At 46.1% G+C, this 16,679-nt stretch overlaps 1 protein-coding gene across 2 annotated transcripts in view; it reads right to left on the reverse strand.

The window, feature by feature from the left end:
• LOC146172891 (xibalbin-1-like) overlaps positions 1-16,679 on the reverse strand; it is a 320,295-nt gene that overhangs the window by 212,754 nt on the left and 90,862 nt on the right. For both annotated transcript variants that reach the window (XM_084583511.1, XM_084583510.1), the window contains one exon: positions 12,492-12,531. The gene's annotated coding sequence lies outside the window, so the exon portion shown is untranslated. The remainder of the gene's footprint in view (positions 1-12,491; positions 12,532-16,679) is intronic.

The raw sequence follows: 16,679 nt of genomic DNA on the forward strand, positions 1-16,679 counted from the left end.
ACTCTCACTTTGTCTGCTAGATTTAGCAGTGCTAAACATTTCCTTAATTTTTCCCACCACCCCAAGTGCAGGCACGCATACACTGAGAAGTGGGGCAGATACTGCACCTTCCGTTCCCAAAAAACGGAAGCTGCGTAGCACCGACGGCTACGTAACTTCGCCTCTCGATGTACCCGGTGTCAGAGTCAGAGCTGTGTCGGCACAAGCAGTGCCCCTTGCGTGATAGCTATGATTTCTTGGCTTCCCAGCATGGCGCGCCTTGTTTGAAAGCATTCCGGTCGGACAAACGACCATCAAAAATTGCCCACTCCAAAAGTCGTGCTTGTACATATCAAACATGTTACTTCGAGAGGACTGAATTACATTTCGTATAAAATTACAGGCCTAAAAAAATACATTACAGTATGGAATTACCACACCAGTGAAGTAATTCACTATATTTCAAAAATAGCCGGTGGTTACTTCAATTAAAACAAAATATTTGCTGCCATGGCTGCCTATGAGAGGCTCTTTCACCTTGAAAAATATTGGGCGACCTCGGCAAACTAAAGTGCGTAAGGAGAAGCAGCCATTTTCGTTCTCGTAGTAGAGCATGCTAGACTACAAAGGAACACTAAGCGTCTTGAAACGTCTTAAAACAGCTACGAATCAATAAAAATGTGACAGGCTGCACTAAAGAACTATAGCATGCGCAGAGTACCGCCGGACATCGAACGTTTTTAAACACTCTCGAAACAGCTATGAGCCTATAGATATTGATGTGAAAAGCTAGGCAGAAACATATCAGCATTGTGCGCATGCAGAAGTTTACACAGAGATTCTTTTCTTAATCTTTATAAATAACATATCTAATGGCATTGACGGCACTTTTCGGATGTTTGCGGACGATTGCATAATATATAAACCAATTAATAGTCAACAAGATCAAGTTATTCTAAACAATGTCCTAGAAAAGGTACCGAACTGTTGTGAAGAATGGCAGATGGCTCTTAATCTAGAAAAAACAGAAGTGATGTCCATATCAAGGAAGAAGAAACTGCTAGTTTTTCCCTACAATATCGCAGACCATAAAGTAAACGTTGTCCGCCAGTATAAGTATTTAGGAATAATTATATCATCTGATTTAAAATGGGACAAGCACGTTTCATATGTGACGTCCAAAGCATTTTCTGCTCTGTGCTCGCTAAGGCGTTCCTTACAGTTCGCTCTCACCCGAAACTAAGCTACTTGCATATGCATCCCTCGTGCGATCAATCATAGAGTACAACATAATATGCTGGTTCCCTTACACAAAGAATTTAATTAACAAACTTGAAAGCTTCCAACGCAAGGCCATATGGTTTGTCTACAATAGGTATCGCCGATTCGGCTCCCCCTCCGAACTTCTTAGACAGGCTGGTCTTAGCACTATTAGCACCCGAGCAAAAAATACACGATAGAAGTTTATTTACCTTCTTCTAACTGGAGCCCTTAAAATTGACCGCAATAGATACATTTCACTCTCACCACATAGAAATGAAAGAACACGACATTCCAAGCATCTAGTCGAGTATCGTGCACACAACGATACGTTCATGTTCTCTTTCCCCTGGCGGCCGCGAATGAAATGATTTAGCCGATGAAGTGGTTAATTGCTCATCAATAGAACGTTTCCGTTCACGGCTGGCAACTGTTTCTTGAGAACCCTATATATGTCTAGCCCGATCTCTGTACAAATATTGTGAAACATGTGCCTTAAGGGTGATTGTATAGTATTGCATTGTATCATATTGTATTGTATCATGTCCTTCTCTTCGTTTCTATTTCTTGTTCCACACTGCCTTATACAATTGTGTAAAAGGTTAGCAAGGGTGGATTGTCAACATTTGTCATTTTGTGCTTTCATTTTTTACCCCAAACCTGCAACCTCCGCAAGGAGGTTAGCAGTATGTATCAAATAAATAACATAACATATTTCACACAAAGATGACACTTTCAAAGGATAAAAGGTACATGGACACAAAAATGTTATACAGAAGGCAAATAGATGAGGTTGTTGCAGACTGCAAAGCACGAATAACTAGGATCAATAGGCCAGCTTCAATAGCTAAACACTTCGACCAGATAACGTGTCTTTGAAATGTTTGAAGAAAACGCAGAGGACAACTTAATGTACTATTGCCAGGAAGCAAAATCGGATATAGTGATCATAATTCTAACCTTTGGTGAACAGGTATTCTGTAACTGCATCGTCTTTCTCCTTTCCACGTTTTGTGCTGAAACAACAAAATTCACCGCTGTTAAGTGCCGAACATAAACATTTTGGTTCGTTTGAAAAACGTACCTTCATTCTTAGAGCAGTGGTAATCGAAAGATCCACCTTTCTACTGGCCATGACTGAGTGAACTACGAACAATGGATAGCCAACAACGCAGCTAGATTCATTTTAAAGAAAGCTTCGGCGGTATTTTAGAATCGCCCCATGGTGTGTTTTCTTTTAATGTAGAGGTAAGGTCACTGAGACGCGTTGATAAACAAAAAAGAACCGTAATTCGCTTTTAAGACACACACGCTGCATTACCCGATGGACTGAAAACACAAAATATTTCCATCATGCAGTCGCAGCGTTACAAGAGCCAAGAATTTCATGGTGAGCAAGAGAGGCCACGACCATTTCCGGCAGACAAAACCTCTTTGCTGCTGCACTTTTCCAGCTGGCGCCATTGAGGCAACTCAATTTAGGGCCAGAACCTTTTACCCAAGGTTATGCTTGCCATTCTCTTCCGCCTCACTTCCTGTTTTCTAGCAGTGCAAGCCTGTGTATAAACGCACGCACGCACGGGCACACACACACACACACACACACACACACACACACACACACACACACACACACACACACACACACACACACACACACACACACACACACACACACACACACACACACACACACACACACACACACACACACACACACACACACACACACACACACACACACACACACACACACACACACACACACACACACACACACACACACACACACACACACACACACACACACACACACACACACACACACACACACACACACGCACACGCACACGCACACGCACACGCACACGCACACGCACACACACACGCACACGCACACACACACGCGCGCGCGCGTGCGCACGCAAGCACGCACGCACGTAGACAAAGGGATGCCCATATCAGACGACAAGACGGGGACGCAAGAAAAGAAATACTGCCTGTCGAGCTTCATGCCAGGTCTCACAACAGAAAAAAAAAAAAAAAAACAGTGCACGACGGTCGGACTTCATTGCATCTATTCTGTGTTTCTTCTTAAGCATGTGGTTGCTTGCGTCACATTTTGAAACTGTATTATGTTATATAGCACAGGGATGAAATGTTTGCTCAATATAAAATAAAAAAGATACAATGACTTCAGAAGAGAGTTACAGAGGAAGTGGGGAGGCAAAGGAAGTACGCCAGGAACGTGTTCCGGCTGGCTTTCTTGCATTGGGGAAGAGGGATCAAAGTCGCCATCTGTCACCAAGCCGCACGCTCTTGGCTACCAAACAGTGCCTTGTAGGTAGGCCTTGAGGGCTCTCGAGTGCTGCGACGCTGAACCGATAGTCTTATCCTCTGTTAAGTGACATGAAGTTGACGCGGTCCGGCTTCCACGCAGAATATTCCTTGCAGCCACAAACGGAAGACACTCACGCGGGAGATGAGCGTTTGTCACCTCGCAGACAGATATTTCACAAGCAGGGTTGTCAGTCACACCAATCTGGAATACGTGTTTCTTTGTAGAAGCAAAACCAATCGATAAAGACACTTTGCCGGTTCGCTGCAATATTTGATCACATGAGCCCGCCGCCATTGCCCCTTTCTTGTTTCGGCGGCTGCCGGTGCTTCGGGCCGTGCGGCAAGGCGATATTGCAGCTTTCGTGGCTGGCGCTGTTGGCATATTTGTTGCATTGAACGCTTGTTTCAGGCTCACAATTTCTTCATTTCTTTATGACTACCATGATAGGCCTGAATCCGGTGACCAACGCGCAGCCTCAGGAGAGCTTGTATTTTTCCTTTTTTTTTTGTTCATCATGTGACTGCCATTATGGAACAAGTAATTAATTTCCCATGTTCGATAAGTTACGAGCTCATCGAAGGCTAAGATGCTTCTTTCCAGTGTTCTGGATTTTATCTGCTCCTAGAAACGTGGATAGGAAGCTTGAGGGGCTCAGCAATTATCGAAACGGTTCAGTATCTTCGTCGTTAACGGACATTTTTGGGTTGTAGCACAGGCGGGGTTGATGGCCGCAACTAGCAGGTCCCTTTGGCCGAGATGAATGGCAGCAAATGAGGCATCCAGAGACAAGTCCCATTTGGTTAGCAAGAAATTTTATCCAAAATGCTTCTAAGCTTGCATATTCCACCTTGGTGAAGCCTGCTGCGGCCAGTAAAAGAAAGTCAGTTCACTATTACCGCACTGATGCCCGAATACAAATTTTGCTTTCTGGCATTGGCGACATGTCCCCTTTCAAAGCTTCCTCCAGAGTGACCGCACCACCGCAGCACGTCGTGTTGCGCGGTGTTCTCCGCCTGAAGTTGGTGCCCTCTTCATAGCTTCCCCCAACCCAAGCTTACATTGCAAACCCCATTAGTTTTCGTGGAAGAAGTGCTGCTAATCTGCGATCAGCGCTTCTTTATCGCCACGGAGGCTGCCTGCCACTGGCCCATCATTTAGGTGCGGATAGCCCTTCACCCAGTCACCCGATACGTTTGAGAACTTTATGCAGGAAAACAAAATGTCTTGTCGAGCCAGCGTAGCGCCAGGAATTTTTTCAACAAGCGGGAAGAGGTGATTTGTACTGTTGCATCGCGTTCCTGCCAAGAGCCAGCGCTGACGTCACAGCTGTCGCTTTCTGTAACCACTAGGATGGCCGCAGTATATCGATATAGCTATTCAGCTTGGTGGTGAGCCATCAGCACTTTGAAAGAACCTAATGGAAGAAATCTAAGAAAACTCTGAGAAAATCTAAGAAAAACTTGTCCTGATATGAGAAAGTATGCACGAAGGCATACTATCTCACATCAAGGAGGGGCTGTTTAACGTTGCCTTACATTTCTTCCCTGCAGAATTGTCGATTCCTGAAAATTGCGTTTGTCACTCTGTCGACCGCCTACGGGAAAACTCCCCTTGCAGCTTCAGCGGCGACTATGGGCAAAGACAAGACGAGCCATGGTTTCATGCCCAGGAAGCAGCAAGGTTCGCCCCCATGGAAACAACACGCTTCTCTCAGATAGTCAAATAAATTGCCAAAGACTAGCGCTGATGCGTGTCATTCTTGATTGTAACAGTATTGCTTGTTGGCTATTCCTCTGCCCACGGGGGACGCACTGACAGGCATAGACGGGAAATAAGAACAAACTGCTGTTTATTTCTCACATGGCAGCCACGGGCGTTCCGGTCGGCAGCAGGCAGGCGACGCACGAAGGACGAATTAGAATGCACCCGCGAGGCAAGAGCGCACTATTGCTTCGCTTTTATATCCCGCGTGGGAACTGGTTGTCCCGACCAACATCGCAGGGCGAAGGGATATGCGGGGGCGGTGATGGGAAGCCTAGCGAATGCGCGCGGAATTTGAACGTACTTGGCGCGGCCCTTCACATCTTATGATTCTTGATTATAACATTACAGCTATTGGCCTCAATGCGAAGCCCTGAATCGTGGGCAGTTAAAAGCGGAATTCTGAGAATGAATTCAGGTAATACAGAATTGGAAAACGACAGGCATTGCCGACTTATATGATATTCTTATATGTGTACTAGGAATCGCGTAGTAGTTTGCGAGAACGGGCCCGATAATTTGCAGTGGTAATGTAGGATTATTTTCAAGTACAATTGTTCGGGTAATTTTTAAAAGTTGATTTACCTTTTCTGAATTTCTCAGACTACAAGCCAATTTTTAGGCTGTATAGCCTCCCTTTGTAGAGATATGGCTGCGTTTGGGTGGATGTCAAATGAGTAATAACTCCCTTAATACAAATCTACTCCACTTTGGGAGATTGCCATGGATATTCGACCAATACCATTCCCTATTCGAGTTATTGATCGATGTGCCCTCGCAATACGATCTTATCTGCTGACCTTCCTGGTTAGCTCACTTTGTAGGACGATTGCCCCGGAAAGGCGGTGGTCCCGGGTTCGATCCTCGGATCAGGACGAATTTTTCTTTGATTATGAAGTTTCTGATACAGCTGCATAGCTTTCATTTTTAGCCGTATAGCTGCGCTCGGGTGGATGTCAATGAGTAATTACTCCCTTATTATGAAAACACTCTGCTCGAGCGTATTGCGGCACAAGTTCAACTAGAAGAGTATTGCTAGACGATGAGAGATGGGGTTGATGGAGCGAATAACTAAAAACGCTACTCGAAAGACAGCTGATGTGGGCAAAATAGGTGTATAGCCGGGCAGGGTGAGTGGGTTGGAGGGTTCCTGTAGGTCAAGTATGTCGGGTCCCGTAGCGCAGGACAGCATTTGGTGGACCACACCTCGCCTCTGGCAAAAGCCCCGGCAGTCCCACTCCCAGACAATAAGATTACGGTTTATATCTGCCATCATGAGAGCCTATATGAGGGGCAGAGGGGTGGGGTTCATGAGTTATAGCGGGGAGAGGATTCTCCTGTTCTTCCATTACGTTGAGCTTCTCTCGCTTTGGAAGGTGGATTGCCTAATAATTGAGTCGGTACTAAGCATCCGTATAGTGCTCAGAGACTTTTTGAGTTAAAACATCTAATCTGTGATTAAGAATAGCAATTTCTTGCGTGTATTACAGCATCTTTGAAAATTGCACATTCCAGAGTAATGTGAGTTATAGCTTCCTGCCATTTTGCTGCAAATGACATCTATAGCTGGTAAGTTGTCTAGTGATTAAGCACAGAGATGACGTTATAGGGTATTTTGTGTCAGATTGCATCGCTACCGAATCAGGGGAACTAGAGTTTGAGTTGTTGGATAAGGTAAGAGCGGTGGATGGGTTCGGTGGGGGTGGCTGAGATGCGATAAGAGTGGGGAAAAGTTGAACTGAAGATCCAGTTGCGATAGCACTTATCTGGGCTATATCCAGTCTAGCTATGTGATGACTATGGGCGGCGGCTTCTGCTCCGGCGGCGGCAGCTTCTGCGTTAGCCGCCGCCGCCTCCTCTTGAGATTTCGCAAGGGCCCTTTGTAGGCTGGTAGTCCCTGTATTGATATTAAGAGGGAGAGATTTTCAAGGCTTGTTTTAGCTTCTCTACCTAGGCTTGCTTCTGCTGGTTCGGCTGGGTGAGTCCGGACAAATGGGAAAATTTTTCTTGGCTGCGACCGAATCTTGTAGTTGCGTTGGTTGCTGGTTTGATTTCTGGCGCTCAAGAGGGCCTCTTGAGCGCCAGATGTGGGATTATGTGCTTAGTTAGCCCTTGCCGCGCCTGTATGACGTCCAAATGGGAAAATCAGGGGAAGCCCAATTTGGACTTCCCTGCTCGATCCCTAAAAGGGACCCTTATGGGTATTATTGTGGTTGACCCAGCCCAGCTTGCACATACGGGCCCAATGGGTGCTATTTCAGAACGTTCACACACAGCTGAAGATTTTTGCAACGCTGCCAGTGACTACCGCCGCTGCGGAACGCAGTTTCTCCACGTTGAAGAAGTTTAAAACATACCTTCGAAACCGGGCAGGTCAAGAGTGCCTGAAAGGGTTAGCCTTGGCGTCAATTCATCTGTTGCCGGTTAGTGTCGACGAAATTACTTCGGAATTTATGACAAACCCAAGGCGAGGGTTATTACAGTGACGAAAATAATATTGTAATCCAAACCGAAAGCACAATTAGCTGAAAAAAATGACAACGTTATTTTACTTATAGCTCTTTCTTTTGGTATATATTTCTCCACCCACACAAATATGCAGTAGTGCTGACTGTAGCAGTGCATACATTGTATACACTGATAAGATGTCCCTACGTGTGTCGAATATTTACTATTATGAGTGTAATGTTACGCATTCATTCGTCGTTTATATTGCAACCATCCTGGTAAGTATTCTCGGTCCGTATAAGCTTTCTACCACCCAGCGCGTCTGCGTAACTAGAATCAGCAGTAAAGAAGGTGCATGAGATGCCGTACTGCAAGGAGATCGTTCCTTGTTTTAATTCCTATGCTATTCCAAGGTTCACGAAGCTAGATTAGGCAAGGTGATACAATTATATGTGAAAATAAATAGAAATATGTATCTTTTTTGTAAATGGCGTTCTTGTATATTACTCAGCTTTTTTATCCCCCTGCGCATGACCATTATATTAAACAGTTGGCGACTATGAAACTTCGGCCCTGGAAGTCATATTAACGAAAGGCATATATGCAATGCGCACCGTACAAAACTTACTTTATTCACATTATCGAAAATCCCTCCGATCCCCTCCACAAATAGAATGAGTAATAAAAAAAGCAAATTGTCTTCCGTTACCGCCCCCCCCCCCCCTCCACCTTCTCCTCGAAAACAACTCCCGGCTACGTGCCTTTTACTTACTACTGGTAACATGGTCATTCCCCACTTATATATTATGCAGTCCATTCGATTCTCACCAAGCGCTGCAAGAACTTGAAATTCTTTATTTGTTTATTATTTTCAGGCCATCAACAGCTCTGGGAATAGAAATTAAATTTTTGCGCATAGCAAGATCGTAAGGCGATCATTTTCAGCACGAACAATTACCGCTACTACAGAATTATAATCTGAAGCTGAAAGAAAGATGAGAATACTAAGTACGCCCTCCAAACACCAGCTGCATTAGCAGGGTTGTCGTTTTCGAAGGCACAGTCTGCTGATCGCCAGATATAGCGATGTTCACCTGCACCTGACGCCTTTCGGGAGTTACGTACTAGGACTATCAAGTAGGAGGAGTGTTTGTGGGCACAACCATCTCAAGCGCCCTTATAGAGCTAAAAAACATAAGTATCAAGTTAGTGAAAAGTCTGAGAGGCGAAAGGGTCTCCTTATCAGTAATACAGTAGGGCAGCTATGCGTCATCTCTTTCGCTTCTAAAGCCGTTAGATTTACAACTGAGTATTCGTCACCGTACTCGGATGAAGAGCTTGATAAGCCCCTCGCTACAAGGTTCAAAAGGAGCACTCAACTCTCAGGAGAACTTTCAACTGCAGTGTGCAATTGTTCGTTCTCGCATTTCCTATTTGTACGTGGTTGAAAGTATCCCCTTGTGGGCAAAGGTAACCTTCACTGTTCGCATGCATTTCAACATGATCCTCTCGCTTATAGGTGCTGAAATCATGAGGCCATTCTCAATGGCAAGACCTCCGCAGTCACTGAGCCTCTACAGCGTGTCCTTACTGCCGCTGCAGCATGCGTTCCAACATGTTTTAGTGCTCTCGACTACGGCAGAGGATGTTCACCAGCGCCAAAACCAAGCCAGCGCTACCGCAACACCAATGGGCATAAAAACTGTGCAGAACCAAGCACGTGACAACAACACAAGCGCTTTGGTGCGTTGTCACATCCTTGTTTCACCGCTGTTTTCATCCTTATTGTTCACTGCGTCAATTAGCCCGCCAAAATGTTATTTTGTTTTATCTTCAGCCCCCTAGGTGGCAGCACAGACACAAAAACCTGCTCTTATCGATCCGAGTCCGTGCTCTGAATGCACGGAGGACTGCTTGAATCTCCTCATCTTCGGGGAAGGGAAGAGAAACGTCACGTTTTCCTTCCCCTTTCGTCATCGTTTTTCTTCAGAGAAACAAAAGTGCGACCTCAGAGTCTCTGCAACAGGTGGCAGCACGAAACAGGCATCCGTAAACTCGCCCGTTAGAATGGTTTTAGGTGCCGCCGCAGGGAACGCGAAGGAGGCGAATGCGTAGGACTTACGCACTGTTTTTTTTTTATAGATTAAGTAAAACTAGAGAACACTCGCACGACCAATTGGAACTACACGATTCATACAATAGTTCTGTGAATTCTGTACAAGGAAACAGCAATAACATATGGTGCTTTGCTGTACATGTAGCCACCAGTAAGGCATTTCATCCAGCACGAGAGAGTGGGAAACGTAGATGTTAATGGTGCTGGGTATGAATATTTCCGTTCATTTCTATATAAGCCTTACACGCAAATGTGTTGTCGAAAACGACATAATTAGGGGCGGTACATTTTACTGAAACTGCACGAGCTATTATTATTTGCTCGAAATTATTTATACAAAACTTTGTTCTTAGTAAAAAAAGAATCAGCAGCTGATGTTAATCAAACCACCAGCCTAGACGCTAATCAGCTTCCCGATTAGTACAGTGTGTTATAAATTCACCGTTTATTCGCGGTCAATATTTTGCCAAATATGATGTTCAGCACCAGAAACTGTATCAGAGTGCCTAATTTCTCATTTTCGGCATAATACGCAGGCGCTGGATTCTATGCGTCATACCCAATATGTGCTCACCATTTCACACCGAAGCCTGATTTATTCAAATCAATTTCGTTTGCTGCGCAATGTCACTCATTACGATAAATAATATTTAAAAGGTAACCAACAATTATATTTTTTACAAACAATCACCTGTGTAATGTAGCCGAGATGACTAATCAATGCCCACAACGTGATTCAAGGTAAGTATGAAAAATAATACCCGTTTCAAAGAATGAATTCAGAAAAAAGTATCTGTAATTTCCTAGAGCCACACATAGGCGAGACAGCACAGAAAATTTCGCCCAGAAGTTATAAAGAAAACAAGCCAATTGAGATGGGCATGCAAACGGCAGCCACCCAATGCAGGAACTAGAATAAAAAACGTATTTTTGCTGGCTAATTTTATTTATTTCAACAAAGTAGGCCACCTGCATTGGCGAAAACTAAATAGAAGAATTATTTCGTGCCACGAAAAAGAACCATATGTGTTGTTTTTACTGATATTGCACACGCGTGGCTAATTAATGAACTTCCTTCTATCAATGATGAAAATCACTTCGTGCTAATCAGCGGCGCACTAATCAGCGACGTACTAATCAGATGACTCACCTAACCGACTTATTTTGCGCAGTAGCAGTGGCTATGTTTGAGCTTCCACAAGCTAAATGTTCGAGTTGTCGTTGTTGTGCTTGTTGTTGAATGACACACCACTGGTGCAATACGAAAATTTTTAAATATAATAGGATCGACAACATCCTACTCCTCAGGAAAAAAAAGCAATTCTTTCGGCTCAATAATAAACTAAATGGGAGAGAGTGGAATCGGCGCTCCGATCCTAGAATTCGTAGCTTTGCGAACCGCCTTGCGAACCGTCCCGCTGGCGAAGTAGAGTTCAGCAGTGCCAAACAGTAGTAAATTTGGAATATTCACAGATATTGATAATTTATTACAATATTTCGAGGAAACAGTTTTGGAAGGAGACGGAGCGCTGTCACGACAGGAAAAAAAATGCTCCAACGTCTCTTGTTCATTGCAAAATGTGCACATGGCTGAGGGAGAACAGCCACATCATGAAGACAGAAGTTAAGAGGAGGAGTCCTGCCCAGAAATTAGTCAGATACATATAGAATTGACGCGAAGGGTACTGACCTGGATTAATACATTTATAATGCAAGGGCCTAACTCGTTGAAACAGCAAAAAGAATTGGAGCACTTCACCAAAAAAAGTGTTTAAAATTGTGCACCACCCATGAAGGAAAGTAGCGGGGGAGGGGGGCAATGAAAAGGTAGGTCAACTAACGAAAGATGATGCAAGGAGTCCGCAGACACATTAAATGAAATCCCACAGCGGCCAGAAACCCATACAAGCATGATTTCACGGATGAGACGGGGCTAGATCATAAAACTGTCGCCGTAAAGTAAATCGAATAGAAGAAATTAAGGTACAAATTGAAAGAGTGCCCATCATTACAATGACACTGCAGTGCTGAGAACAAACCCTCGTGTTGGCTAGTAGAGCAGCTAAACATTCTGGAAGAAAAATGGAGGTGTAATCAATTAGTCAGAACGAGAAAACCCAATCAAGTTCAATAGAGGAACTGCCAATCACTGCTTTTTCCTCATGTTACGCAACATCTGAGACAAATGCAGTGAATGAGGAATAATGGTCTAAGTAATATTACAAGATGGAAACCAAGGTAGACATTAATAAAGAATTGGCAGGGTTAGGATAAATGACATCATTAACTAAAATAACTCGAGGTAGGCGAGGACTGGCTTGAATAAAACAACACACGTCCGCTAACAACAGAAATAAAAGGAACGGAATGTATACGACCTTTGATAGCGAGAACAATAAATACGGAAAAATAAAATGAGCGAACTAATATTTCCGAACACGACCGAAAAGGGTAATTTAACATTAGAATGATTTATGCACTGTAATATGTTGAAAACTGAAATCTAAAGGAAGGACAGGAGCATCAGAGTAATGGACGTTCATCGCCATAAAACTAGAAAGGCTAAAGCAAATCCTCAGTGCTTACCGTTTGGTCAGAAGGGGTCGAAACTTGTAGGTAGCACAGCCTGTAAATAGAGCGCACATAAGGTTTGTGTACCACTACGCGAGGAGATATTTTCATCTCGTACCTCCTGTGACTTATGCGACGGCACAGTTTCAAGGCGTGCTCCCTTTTACACTTCATGTGAAGTACTTAATAGTAGTGACACCATCAAAACGCTCTGAATGGTATGATAGAAAAAAAGACAGATTAATTCACTGGAAAAAGCTCGTCTCCAGCATGCTTTCAAGATTTCTTCTTTAACAAGCACGAGCAAGAATGAAATGACGCATGTCGAACCGCTTGCATGGCGCACGTATAAGTAGATCAATGAATTAATGAATGAATGAGATAAGTCATCATCATCATCATCATCATCATCATCATCATCATCATCATCATCATCATCATCATCATCATCATCATCATCATCATCATCATCATCATCATCATCATCATCATCATCATCATCATCAGCAGCAGCAGCAGCAGCAGCAGCAGCAGCAGCAGCAGCAGCAGCAGCAGCAGCAGCAGCAGCAGCAGCAGCAGCAGCAGCAGCAGCAGCAGCAGCAGCAGCAGCAGCAGCAGCAGCAGCAGCAGCAGCAGCAGCAGCAGCAGCAGCAGCAGCAGCAGCAGCAGCAGCAGCAGCAGCAGCAGCAGCAGCAGCAGCAGCAGCAGCAGCAGCAGCAGCAGCAGCAGCAGCAGCAGCAGCAGCAGCAGCAGCAGCAGCAGCAGCAGCAGCAGCAGCAGCAGCAGCAGCAGCAGCAGCAGCAGCAGCAGCAGCAGCAGCAGCAGCAGCAGCAGCAGCAGCAGCAGCAGCAGCAGCAGCAGCAGCAGCAGCAGCAGCAGCAGCAGCAGCAGCAGCAGCAGCAGCAGCAGCAGCAGCAGCAGCAGCAGCAGCAGCAGCAGCAGCAGCAGCAGCAGCAGCAGCAGCAGCAGCAGCAGCAGCAGCAGCAGCAGCAGCAGCAGCAGCAGCAGCAGCAGCAGCAGCAGCAGCAGCAGCAGCAGCAGCAGCAGCAGCAGCAGCAGCAGCAGCAGCAGCAGCAGCAGCAGCAGCAGCAGCAGCAGCAGCAGCAGCAGCAGCAGCAGCAGCAGCAGCAGCAGCAGCAGCAGCAGCAGCAGCAGCAGCAGCAGCAGCAGCAGCAGCAGCAGCAGCAGCAGCAGCAGCAGCAGCAGCAGCAGCAGCAGCAGCAGCAGCAGCAGCAGCAGCAGCAGCAGCAGCAGCAGCAGCAGCAGCAGCAGCAGCAGCAGCAGCAGCAGCAGCAGCAGCAGCAGCAGCAGCAGCAGCAGCAGCAGCAGCAGCAGCAGCAGCAGCAGCAGCAGCAGCAGCAGCAGCAGCAGCAGCAGCAGCAGCAGCAGCAGCAGCAGCAGCAGCAGCAGCAGCAGCAGCAGCAGCAGCAGCAGCAGCAGCAGCAGCAGCAGCAGCAGCAGCAGCAGCAGCAGCAGCAGCAGCAGCAGCAGCAGCAGCAGCAGCAGCAGCAGCAGCAGCAGCAGCAGCAGCAGCAGCAGCAGCAGCAGCAGCAGCAGCAGCAGCAGCAGCAGCAGCAGCAGCAGCAGCAGCAGCAGCAGCAGCAGCAGCAGCAGCAGCAGCAGCAGCAGCAGCAGCAGCAGCAGCAGCAGCAGCAGCAGCAGCAGCAGCAGCAGCAGCAGCAGCAGCAGCAGCAGCAGCAGCAGCAGCAGCAGCAGCAGCAGCAGCAGCAGCAGCAGCAGCAGCAGCAGCAGCAGCAGCAGCAGCAGCAGCAGCAGCAGCAGCAGCAGCAGCAGCAGCAGCAGCAGCAGCAGCAGCAGCAGCAGCAGCAGCAGCAGCAGCAGCAGCAGCAGCAGCAGCAGCAGCAGCAGCAGCAGCAGCAGCAGCAGCAGCAGCAGCAGCAGCAGCAGCAGCAGCAGCAGCAGCAGCAGCAGCAGCAGCAGCAGCAGCAGCAGCAGCAGCAGCAGCAGCAGCAGCAGCAGCAGCAGCAGCAGCAGCAGCAGCAGCAGCAGCCTGATTATACCCGCTGCAGGGCGAAGGCCTCTCCCATATTTCTCCCCTTAACCCGGTTCTGTGCTAGCTGCATCCACTTGACTCCTGCGAACTTCTTAATCTCATCCGCCCACCTAACTTTCTGCCGCCCCCTGCTACGCTTTCCTTCCCTTGGAATCCAGTTTGTTACCCTCAGCGACCATCGGTTATCCTCTCTTCGCACTACATGTCCTGCCCATGTCCATTTCTTCTTCTTAATTTCTACTAGAATGTCGGTAACTTGAGTTATTTCTCTGACCCACTCTGCGCGCTTTCTATCTCTTAATGTTACCCCTACCATTTTTCGTTCCATAGCCCTCTGGGTTGTCCTCAACTTAAAGAGAGCTCTCTTGGTTAGCCTCCACGTTTCAGCTCCATAGGTAAGTACAGGCAAGACGCAACTGTTGTATACTTTCCTCATGAGCAATACCGGTAAGCTGCTAGTCATAATCTGCGAGTGCTTGCCAAATGCGCTCCATCCCAATCTTATTCTTCTTATTTCCTTTTCGTGGTCCGGATCTGCGGTTACTACCTGTCCTGAGTAGACATATTCGCCTACCACTTCCAGTATTTCGCTACCTAATGTAAACTGCTGTTCCTTCCCGAGGCTGTTGAACATTACCTTAGTCTTCTGCATATTGATTTTCAAGCGTACTTTTCTACTTTTCCTGTCTAGGTCATCAATCATTATTTGCAGTTCATCCGCCGAGTTGCTTAACAAGGCAATGTCATCAGCAGATGGCAGATTACTGAGGTATTCTCCATCTACCCTTATCCCTAAAAGCTCCCCTTCCAAGTCTTTGAATACCTCCTCTAAGCAAGCTGTGAATAGTACTGGGGAGATTATGTCTTCTTGCCTAACACCTTTCTTTATGGGAATTTTGTTACTTTCTTTATGCAGAACTATGGTTGCTGTGCAGCCACTATATATATCTTCCAGTACTTTCACGTATGGCTCATCTACCCCCTGATTTCGCAATGCCTGCATCACCACCGCTCTTTCAACTAAGTCAAATGCTTTTTTATAATCAATGAATGCTATGTATAAAGGCTGATTATATTCCGAGCATTTTTCTATCCCCTGATTGATGGTATGGATATGACCGATAGTAGAGTACCGTTTCCGAAAACCTGCTTGATCCTTTGCTTGATTGCAGTCTAAGGTTGTCCTCATTCGATTAGCGATTACCTTAGTAAATACCTTATACGTAACAGACAGTAAGCTGATTGGTCTGTAATTTTTAAGGTCTTTAGAGTCCCCTTTCTTGTGAATGAGGATAATGTTTGCATTCTTCCATGGTTCCGGTACCGTCGATGACACCAAGCACTGCGTATACAGGGTGGCCAGTTTTTCTAGCACGATATCCCCCCCCCCCCCCCCCGTTCTTCAGCAAATCTGTACTTATCTGATCCTCTCCAGCTGATTTCCCCCTTTTCATAGTTTCTAGTGCTTTCTGGACCTCGTCTTTCGTCACTGGTGGAACGTCTGACTGTTTTTCCCTGCCGCCAATCTCATTACGGTCCTGACTACTTTGGCTACTGTAGAGATCTGTATAGAACTCCTCGGCTACTTTGACTATCTTTTCCATATTAGTGATGACGTTGCCCGCCTTGTCCCTTATCGCATACATCTGGTTTTTGCCTATGCCGAATTTCTTCTTTACCGCTTTACGGCTTCCCCCGTTCTTTACAGCATGCTCAATTTTCTCCATGTTATACTTCCTTATATCGGCCACCTTGCGCTTATTGATTAGCTTTGATATCTCGGCCAATTTGATCTGGTCTGCTGGATTGGAAGCTTTCATACTCTGGCGTTTCGTAATCAAATCTCTCGTCTCCTTAGACAGCTTACCGGTATCCTCTCTAACTATCCTACCGCCTACTTCTACCGCGCACTCAGTAATGGTATCTGAAATTATTGTTCCTTGCCTCTAGGGTAATGTCGCCATCCTCAGTTAGAGCTGAATACCTATTCTGTAGCGAAATCCTGAACTCTTCTGCCCTCCCCCTCACCGCTAATTCGTTGATGGGTTTCTTTCTTACTAATCTGTTGCGTTCCTTCTTCAGATTTAGGCTAATTTGGGACCTCACCATCCTGTGTTCACTGCATCGCACTTTCCCGCTTACCTCTACATCTTGAATAATGGCGGGGGTTGAACACATAATGAAGTCGA

The sequence above is a fragment of the Amblyomma maculatum genome, chromosome 11 (assembly GCF_055883805.1).
Source record: "Amblyomma maculatum isolate TAMU_Amacu chromosome 11, ASM5588380v1, whole genome shotgun sequence".
Taxonomy (NCBI): Eukaryota; Metazoa; Arthropoda; class Arachnida; order Ixodida; family Ixodidae; genus Amblyomma; species Amblyomma maculatum.